General features: G+C 33.5%; 1 long non-coding RNA gene across 1 annotated transcript; it reads right to left on the reverse strand.

The window, feature by feature from the left end:
• Nucleotides 1-1,551: 1,551 nt before the first annotated feature.
• LOC113330315 lies at nt 1,552-3,402 on the reverse strand. The gene is made up of 3 exons (XR_003350163.1): nt 3,234-3,402; nt 2,048-2,226; nt 1,552-1,860 (listed from the first exon to the last, which is right to left on the reverse strand). It is a non-coding gene; the product is annotated as an uncharacterized LOC113330315 (long non-coding RNA).
• Nucleotides 3,403-10,492: the final 7,090 nt, after the last annotated feature.

Below are 10,492 nucleotides of genomic sequence, written 5' to 3' on the forward strand. Positions count from 1 at the left end.
ATTAAGGAATGCTAATTGTAAATCGTGGCTATAAAGTTCATAAACCGATTCCAGTGAATCAAATCGTTTTTGCTTCAATTGTGTCTTGTGTAGTTACATAAGATTTCATTGCAATTGATCAATTCTCTAACTAGTTCATTTGAGTCACTTGAACTAGTTATGGTGAAGAAGAATATGGTTGATATGAATGCTCATATGGCTAACCATTTGGTTAATTATTGTTGAACCAACAAATGTACATGTTTGGATACGGTTACACAAACCTAGAAACGTGCATTTCATTTGTGTGTAACAAGCTAAGTTTTCGATCTAACGGTTGAAAGATATTAGCTTGAATCTAATCAGGTTTTCATCTAACGGTGAATATTGAATGCTTTGTTACCAAGCTAACATTGATTGCAAACCCTGATTTGAAAGACTATATAAGGGAGAACTCTAGCAACTGGGAAACCTAATACCCACACCTTACGTGTGATACTAGTTGTGTAAGCTAGAGTCGATTCTCCTTAAACTTTTGGTTTCTTCTTCTACACCAGGTTAACGACTTAAAGACTTCATTGGGATTGTGAAGCCAGACTGATACTACTTTCTCGTAGTTGTGTGATCTGATCTTGTATATTCTATCGTACGAGTACAATCATAAGGATTGGATTGAGATTGATATCTCTGATAGGTAAGATATAAAAGTAGTCACAAACATCTTCGTCTCATCGTTCGTGATTCCACAATATCTTCTTTCGCCGCGTCGATTAAGATTATTGTAAGGTGATTGATAATACTAGGCTGTTATTCGAGAATATAAGTCTGGATTATCAATTGGTTCTTATTCACCTTTATTTATCAAAAGACGGAACAAAACTTATAGCAACTGGGAGACGGATTTAACTATCATTATAGACTTTTCTGTGTGTGACGGACCAGTACATTCTCCCTTCGAATGGGTTGGTTTTCAACCCATCCAACAGGGCCGAACTCCCCGTCCGTCACTCAAAAATAAAATAAAAAAGAGGACAAAATGTAAAGAGGACAAAATGTAAGCTTGATAACATTTCTGGACTAGTCTAGTTAGGTTTCAAATTAGGGAATTTAGAAAGTCTATTGGCATATCTAGCAACTCAAATGTGAAAATATGTATACTGACAGAGAATTGGTCTATAAAAATTAAAATAAGACTTGTCCAAATGGGTCCATTTATTTTAAACATTTAAAACAAGCATTGAAGTCATTGGCTTTACTCATATAGTTGCGAAAATATGAAAATGCATAAGTGAAAGTTCAAACAAATTGCAATAGTGTACATAAAACGACCTGCAGTATGTATTCAAATTGATGAAAAATGAGATATAAATAAAAACCCACCACTAGTACTACTTGATTACTAGAGGATAACATGTAAAGAGAAAACTTATTAGGCAATTCACTTCAAAGATTTAGGCAAAGTTAATGCACTCGGTACACCCCTTTTTAACAGTAAGAAACAAGCCAGGTATACATGAGAAGAAAACAAGTCTATGGAAATTAATTTACATATACTGCAGCATGCTCAGGCACTAATGTTCCAAGAAATGTAATAAGTTCTATAAGAGGTTCTGCGTACGCCGAATCTAAACAGACCTTAAAACTTTACAAACTTAATCCAAGCCTATCATTTTGTTGCAAAATAAAAAGCCATTATACACATCAAAAATATGGCGGTATCCACAAAAGAACGACAGGAAAATAGGCATGGATGTTTTACATTTCTAAACTACCCAGCAACCCCGTGATACACATATTATAGACAACAAAATACTAACTTTCGAGACGTTAAAGCCTGCTGTAAGCTCTGCCCGGCTTACTGCTGCAAGCTCCGCTCGTACTCTGTGGAAAACAAAACTAAAACGGGTGAGCCATAACTCATCAGGGGATATAGCAATTTAGTACGAAATATTGACGTAAAAAAATAGAAGGCATAGGCAAGAGCAGCAGCAATGATAATTTTACAAAATGTAAAGCTTTAAACAATCATGCGATGACTAAAATTTGGTGCTGCAAGGTAGTCCGATACCTTCTGTACGAAATATTGACGTAAGTCACTCTACTATTCCTTTGGCGCACGCCGTCGTCAAGGTAGTCCGATACCAGCCACCGTTATCAAACATACGGTCTTCCGGGTTGCCATCCGTATATGGGGTGCCAATTAAGGCCTGATGGTCCTATAGTAGAGTCATCTAGCTTCCTACTATGCTTTTTCATAAGAAGGAAATCCCACAAAAACATTACAGTAAGTACCCATACTTCATAAAAATAACAGTTGAATACAGAGGATCATTTCACAAAATCTTGACAAGAACAAAACATTTAACAGCAAAATGTTAATGGCTTAAAGATGGTAATGATCAGCATCCAACAGTGAAGACAAAATAGGTATAAAAAAGTTATTAACCAGACTTCATGGGATTAACATAAGATGGAAGTGAGGTCATATAAATTGATGACAAGCAAAAGAGATAAAATAGAAGATACAAAATTGAGCAGTAAGACAAATTTGAAAACCATGGCTAATAAAACAGATGCAAAATATCAAAACTTGACTTCAAGCACAGTTAACGAATCAAGGAGTAATGATGGTTTTAAAATGTTTAAAATTTCTCAAAACTGAAGTAACTCCCTTTTGTTTTGGATACAAATAAGATTACGAATTTGGTGACCGATGAGAACACGGCTAACAAAAATAAATCATGAATTGCAGGGTAGTGAGAAGAGCAAGACAAAAAAAAAAGAATCTATAAAATGATTTCAATTGTCGGCTATAAATGGAGCTTCAAATACAAATCCGATTGGGTCATTTTAACAAACAGTTGGAGGGTTTGTTTAAAAGTTTACTTGCATAGCATTTCAAAAAATTCATTTGTAACACTTGAAATTTATAACAGTAGAAACATGCAAGGTTGAAATGCAGAGATCAAGGGAGTTTTAAAACAAGTTTGTGGCTAAGTAAAGCCACCAAAATCTGGGGTCATTTGAAAAAGGATTTTGAACAAAATTTGTTAAACTCATGGTTTTCAAAAAATCCTCAATAATCATTTACTAATTCACATGGAAGATTAACATTTCAACGGTATTGCATATCTTCAAGAAGTTGAAGTAAATGAAACATAAATCAACAGAAATGAGAGAAAAACATACTCAAATTAAATTAGGGGAGAAGCAGTTGGTACTTAAAACAAATTTCAAGAGAAGAAATCCCCTACCTTTGCAGAATACAAAATTCGCCTGGAAACAATTGATAGGTTGAACTTGAATTTCAGATTTTAAAGCTACAGTTTCTTCTTTTGTTTGAGACTCTTTGAGCAGAAAACAGCACAGAAAAGTTTAGGGAAGAACAAAGTTTTAATGGAACAGAAGGAAGAAAAATAAGTTGGTGGTCTTATAAAAGACTGGGAAAAGAAAAGAAAAAACAGACATGCTCCCCACTGCTCATGCCTTACGCGTGGCACTCATGCTAGGATTTCCATAACATATCCTAATGAGGCACACTAAAACCGCTAAGGGATAATCTATACTGGTTTAGGGCACTCTCCACAGCTAGATGCACCTATATTAGGATCGCACGCGCATACTATATAATTCTAGCTTCCCTCTCAAATGGGTTGAGTTCGGGTTCAAAACCAAAGAGAGATTTTAGTATCGTAACACCATCAACCCCTAAAAAAAAGGAAATTCTCCCGAAATTCAAACTAAGTAAGAGCAATGGAGGTTACCTTCGATAACAACGCCCTTTGCTTCCTCTTTAACCTCTGCAATGTGATTTAGCTTACCCTGATTATTTGGTTGTCTGGGCTGGAAGGGTGGCACACTAGTACTCTGTTGGTAAGGATGTCTAGCATAAAAATTCTGTTTCGGTGCGTTCATTTGTTGGGGTTGGTTCACGTATTGCGGCTTCGGTGGTGCTAGAACTGGAGGTTTGATTAAATGACCTTCTCCACATCGGAAACAACCACTCACTTTGTCTTTGTTGGTGGTATTCTCAGAACTGGGAGGATCAAAACGAGGATGTTTCTGTTGAGAGGATGAATCGTCGTTATTCTTCTTCTTTTTCAGCTCACTTTCTTCCCTTTCCTTCTGTGCTTTTATCCAGTTAGCTTCAATAGCTAATGCGGCTCCGAAAACCTTCTTATAAGTTGGGTGTTGTAGAGGAACCACTTGGGCACGGATTTCTGGCTTCAATGCATCTTCTAGTTTTCGAGCCTTCAATTCCTGGGTCTCGACAAGATGTTTTCTATAACGTTGGAGTTCATTAAATTTCTTGTCTAACTGAGTAACCATCATGGTCCCCTGCTTCAAGGTAGCAAACTCGGTACACTTCAGGGATCTGATTGTAGGAGGAAAATACTTGTCAAGAAACAACTTTTCAAACTGCGCCTATGACATACTTATTTCGTTTCCCATTCTCTTTTCGGATTCCCACCAATCGTCTGCATACCCTGAAACATATATGTAGCAAAGCGTACTCTATCTTCCTCAGCCACCAAATGTGCGTCAAACTCCCTTTTTATACCCTTTAACCACTTTTCAGCTTCTACGGGTTCTTCGGTACCATGGAACGCTCTCTCACCAACCACTTTCCTGAATTCCTTTAAGTCTATAACATTACCAGGCCGCGACTGGTTCTGGTTTTCAATAACACCATCCATGGTTTGTACGGTTCTGCAAATTGTTCACAACTTGCTTTCATCATTTTTGCAACAGCAAGATTCTTGGCTTTACCATTTCTAGCTGAAGCAACACCTTTAAGCTTCAGGATCCTCGGAGGCATCTTCACAATGCAAATATATTTACATGAGTTAGAAAATGTTAGTAATGTTCATTACTAACAAGAAGTAATATGTATATCACGGTTTCTGACTTTTCCCCTAAACCCCAAAACAAAAAAGAAAAAGACTTGGCATTCTGTGATACAAAATAAAATCTTAAAAAGAATATTTTTGGAAGCCATTAACAGAACCTAACACTTCAAATGTTCAAAGCAAAGTATCATTTCAAATATCTTCTTTCGGAACAACTCAAAGTTATCGAAAAAGAATGGTATACACAGTCCTAACATTAATCAGAGAATTTTCATGCAAACAATAACAACTTTCTTCTTAATTAAATATAGATTCAAATTAAACACATCCAGAACATTTCAATGGGATTTAAAAAAATCAAAGCATACGAATGAAACTAAATTCTTGAATAACCGAACAATCTAGTAAAACAAAGAAATCCAACCACAGACCAGTAAAAATCGGAACACGCTCTGATTACCAACTGTGACGGACCAGTACATTCTCCCTTCTAATGGGTTGGTTATCAACCCATACAACAGGGTCGAACTCCCCGTCCGTCACTCGGGAAAAAAAAGAAAAAAAAAGAGGACAAAATGTAAGCTTGGTAACATTTCTGGACTAGTCTAGTTAGGTTTAAAAATTAGGGAATTTAGAAAGTCTATTGACATATCTAGCAACTCAAATGTGAAATTATGTATACTGACAGAGAATTGGTCTATAAAAATTAAAATAAGACTTGTCCAAATGGGCCCATTTATTTTAAACATTTAAAACAAGCATTCAGGCATTTGCTTTACTCGTATAGTTGGGAAAATATGAAAACGCATAAGTAAAAGTTCAAACAAATTGCAATAGTCTACATAAAACGACCTGCAGTATGTATTCAAATTGATGAAAAATGAGATCCAAATAAAAACCCACCACTAGTATTACTTGATTACTAGAGGATAACATGTAAAGAGAAAACTTATTAGGCAGTTCACTTCAAAGATTTAGGCAAAGTTAATGCACACAGTACACCCTTTTTTAACAGTAAGAAACAAGCCAGTTATACATGAGAAGAAAACTGTTGGAACAATTGCTGAAAATAGCCCGCAAAACAATCATAAACCAAACAGAAAAAAAATGTTATGGCTGAGTCACAACCAGGTCGCTTTCTTTAAAACGTTTCGCGGCTCTGCCCAAGATTGTGCAAGCAGTTCTTCCATGTCGCGTCGTCCCCAGAATAAAATAGCCGAGTAGAATCTCTTTCACAATCACTCTTGCATTTTAAGAGTATATGATACTTGTACACTTCTATTCTTGCTGAGAATCAAACTTTTAGAAAACACGTGATGAACACACAATAGTTTTCTTTCTCTCAAAATTTCTTATTTTTTCTTTAGAACTCCAAAAACATTAAAAACGAAAAACTATCTTTCGTTTTCCAACCAAAAATCGGTTTTATAGTCAAGGGGTCTTAATAATGTTTTTAATGAAAACATTAATATGGTTTAATGTAAACCATTACTCTTGTAAGATGAAACTGTAAATGAATTTATGACAAGAATAAATTTATTTTATGAGTATCATTAAGATCATGAAAATAACATTAATAGAAAATAATAAATGGAAATAAAATTTTGTTTTAAAAAATATATTTCCAACAGTCCCCCACTTATATTTTTAAAACATTGAGCAAGATCTATATAGTGATGTGCATAAGTAAAGGTATCTTTCGATTTTGAACCTTTACAAAGTGCTAGACTCTCTCAAAATCTAACCATAGAGTGAAAATAAGTCTTTGAACTCTAGGAGATTAAAAGATTGTTTAACACACACAACTATACTAGTGTAAAGTCTAAACCCAGCACATTACGGCCCTGTGCTTGAATCCCGGTTTAATGAATGATCTAGAGAACTCCCCAAATTCTCATAGAAAGCGGCCACACTTTCACATTCATACAGGTGAATCTATCAAGAGTACTCATGTAGCTAAGTACCCACTCTAGATAGAGATATAGACATCATTAAGAGTTTTAGAAACAAAAACTCAACCTCAACTCGCTTCAGGATATCATGTTGTGGGATGAATTCTCAAAAGCATGATTCCGTGTTTACATATTATCCGTAACTTAGTCCCATTTGAACCTATATTTTGGGATCACCATTCATAGGCAGGGAGTACCTTTTGAACCTACTTCTGGAATCTTGAGTTATAGGTTGGGCATCCATCACGAACAACTGTGTTCATATCATTTGTGAATCGTTATTCCCTTTGAACCTATTTCTAGGTGGGCATCCATCACAAATGACTCAATTTCTCAATGGGCATCAACATCATCCCATAAGATGTATTTACACCTTCTTATTAATCCTTTCGTCAAAGGATTAACGATAACTTTTTTTCAGACCATATATAATCCATTCTCATAGCATCAAAAATGTCTTTGTATGTCGACTCTACCATTGTAATTAACGGTTCTCAACTCTTGCAATAGCCGCGGTACTATCACATTGGATTAATGTGTCTGTTCTTCCTATATCTAGTAGAGGGATGAATCACTCTATCCCTTGAAGGATTCATTTGAGAGGATATCTCAATCAGCATCGCAATAATATCCTTAAAGGATTGCGGTAAACATTTATAGATAGTGTATTTCTAGGTTTAAGGTTCTTTTCAGACACCTCATAACCTTCTCAATGTTTTACTAATTACCCATACATTGATTATTAGTAAATATTCTTATATGTAACCCCCACTACAGAAGTAATATACATATAGTCCATCACGTAGAAATGCCATGCTACCATACTCATTTTCTTTTTCTTGCTCAATCACACACAATCATAATCACTAATACTAGAATGAAATGAGTGAAAACTAGTTTATAAAGACTATATCTTTTTATTTCTTTACAAATCTTTTTCAATTCAATGGAATAGATACAAAATAAATGTTTCAATTAAAATTTTTACACTATCTTCATCCAAGTCTTTTATGTCATATAATAAACTACGCCATGTTCTCAGTTTCATTGACATCATATGAGTTAGAGTACAAATTCAACAAATCACTTATGCATATATAAAAACAGTCTTATGCATTTGTCTCTCTAATCAACTTTTGAAACTATTTGAATTAGCTAAGTAATCAAATTTCTCATTCAATTGTTTAAGAGCTTGTTTCAAAATTAATGTTGACTAATCAACTTATATGCATTTCGTTCTTATGGGAACTACAAAGTTATTCATGCTTGGTTTACATGGATTCAACATTTAACTTATTCAATATATTTTTCTATATATGATACACAACAAGTCACGCATCATAGAAACAGTATCACCAATCAAGAATATAAATCCAGCAACATGAAAGCAATTATCAATTCAATTACCCTTTCTATGTTTGTCAAACTAAAACATTTGGTTCTTAAAACTTTTTCCAAAAATTAAAATCATGAGGAGCTAAGTATCTCAAACAAGGTAATGAATATGACTAAAATTCTTTTTAGTCTTACTACTTACAAATCCATTTTTAATGATCATGTGATCTCCATTTCTAGCTAGCTCTGTTAATCTAAGTTTAGTATTCAAACAGACATTGGGTAAAGAACCCTCACTATTTTTCGACTCAAAATGAAATTTCAAATCAAAACCAAAATATCTAAAATCGAGAAGTTACATATGCAAATTTTATTTCTACCCACGTTCATTCAAAAATTTCTATAGACTTCGTTAGACGTCGGATTTCGGTGTTTAATACCAATTCAAAGACTACAAAGTTTCGCACATAATTTCTCTAAATTCATATTTGACGCACTATGTGTTCTTTCTCATTACTAATAAAGTAATTATCCAATTTCAAAATTCTTTTGGCACAATATAGAGGACGACCAAACAGACATTTCTCGTGAAGACAACATCATCTAATTCATTACTGAAAATATCATTTTTGGTCACCAAGTTAGACTACGTGAAATACCAAAAATATCTTATAAAATTCTCAAACATTTTATTTCATCGATGCTTTTTAAAACTAGCAAGATTGATAGTCTGCATGCTTCGGTGTGTTGGGTAAAATTTGATACATGTCACTTAAAAAAATCCTTAGAAATTTTTAGAGGAAAACACAACATGCTCATACTCATTACTAACTCAAAAATTTCATAAAAGAAAGATAAATTCTCATATTACAAACATTCCAAAGTTTCAGTCATATCATATGAATACTATAATATTTAATTTAAACATTCCATTGGTAGTATTTCCATTGTAGTAGTACAATGATCAAGTTCAAAAAAAATTTTAATCTCAATCTTGTTAAAAACAAGATAGGCGCATGAAACTAGATTCTTTCTCATTTTGGTGGTATGAACATCTTTAACAAGATAGTTCTACCCGAAGCAAACTTTTGAGACCATACCAATACCGAGAATCCTAGAGATATGAGTATAACTCAACACCACTTTCTTTCAAACAACTCGGTTCAAATTTTGAACCATAACCTATCAAAAAAAATATGGTGTAAAACACCAATATATATCACCTCTCATCGTATCCACAATTCACATTAACTTAGCTTGAAAAGCATTGTTAACAATATTTGATATTCTTGCAATGCTGAATACAAACATATCAAATAATTTCATAATTAAAATTATGTTCATTTCTTGGTGAGAGTTGGTATTCATATTTGTTTTCACTAGGTTTCTTATTCTTTCGGTTTTGGTTTGGTGTCAAGTTCTATCTCATAAGTTCCAAACTTGTATGAGTCGCTCATATATTGTCATAAACAATAATTCTCAATATCTAGTTTCCGTATAACTCATTCTAAGATTGAAAAATCAATTTATTTCAATCCAGAATGCAATTATTTGATCACCACAATAACTACAAATAGTTCATCAAACATACCTCATTTTCTTTGAAAGCTCAATTGGTCATAAACCATTGTCCACTCTTTCTACACCAACAAAGAAATCAGCAAAACCATTGCTCCATATATCGATTAATCTCCAGTATTTGCTCGTAATTTTTGTTTTCATTGGGGAACAAAAACTTGTTCATGTAAGTGAAATTATCACCTGTCACAATCATCTAAATGTGATTATTTATAACCCAAAATAAGTAAGGCAAGCACTTGTAAAGCTACTTAATAAAATAAAAATTAGTACTCCAAGTATCAAACAAATATGAAGTTTTATAATTATAACGTCATAGATTATAACTTTCTACTAAGCATATTATCAAACATTTGCCGTGTACTAGTTTGATTTCAATAATGATCTTATTTTTATTTTTTTTCACTACCAAAACAAGAGTAAAGTACTAATATCAAACCATGATTCTTAATACAATTTCTTATATATCTAATCTCTATGCACAAGTATCTCAAGTATCACGACTCATATATTGGACATACAAACACAACGATTTTAAAATCACAACATCTCTCAAACCGAAAATCCAAATAGAAAATTTCAAAAATGGGTTTTCAAAATAAGTTCATTATCTACAATTTTCATGTTATACCCGAATTAAAAATAACAACACAAAGATCAGAAAAACGAAAATATGCGGGACCAAATTTCTACTCGTCAGAAATTTTCAGCATTATTATGTGGTTTGTTAAAATACCTTAAAATACTTTTCGGACTCCAAAAATTCTGAAATTTTACAGGTATGATCCTCATGATATC

Source organism: Papaver somniferum, unplaced genomic scaffold (assembly GCF_003573695.1).
Source record: "Papaver somniferum cultivar HN1 unplaced genomic scaffold, ASM357369v1 unplaced-scaffold_118, whole genome shotgun sequence".
Lineage (NCBI taxonomy): Eukaryota > Viridiplantae > Streptophyta > Magnoliopsida > Ranunculales > Papaveraceae > Papaver > Papaver somniferum.